The sequence below is a fragment of the Penaeus monodon genome, chromosome 25, assembly GCF_015228065.2.
Source record: "Penaeus monodon isolate SGIC_2016 chromosome 25, NSTDA_Pmon_1, whole genome shotgun sequence".
NCBI lineage: Eukaryota > Metazoa > Arthropoda > Malacostraca > Decapoda > Penaeidae > Penaeus > Penaeus monodon.
The window spans coordinates 7,076,016-7,076,314 of record NC_051410.1 but is presented as its reverse complement, the minus strand read 5'-3'; the positions used below and the strand labels follow the sequence as shown (position 1 = coordinate 7,076,314).

The 299-nt window shown below is 28.8% G+C and overlaps 1 protein-coding gene across 1 annotated transcript in view; it reads right to left on the bottom strand.

Annotated features, from left to right (window-relative positions):
- Nucleotides 1-299, bottom strand: part of LOC119589515 (synaptotagmin-1-like) — a 71,270-nt gene that overhangs the window by 32,842 nt on the left and 38,129 nt on the right. The gene's annotated exons all lie outside the window — the stretch shown is intronic.

Genomic DNA, 299 nt, shown 5'->3' with positions numbered 1-299 from the left:
ATTTCCTCGTGAGAACCGGTGCACAGCTGGTTAAAATGTATATTCTAAATATTAAATACTTATGCATATGTGTACATAAACGCAAATAAATGAACAATACTCATTTGTGTTTTAATTATCTGTATATTCTTAATTTTTAACGAGAGTGTGCAATAGAAATATATTTCTGCTTATCAGTATGGATATAATCCTTAACTATATGTATGTAAATGTAGTGCGAATATTACATGTGTTCATGTCTGATGTTATTAATCTAGGTATGTACGCTGAAGTGATTAAAATGGCAAAAATGTTCATAC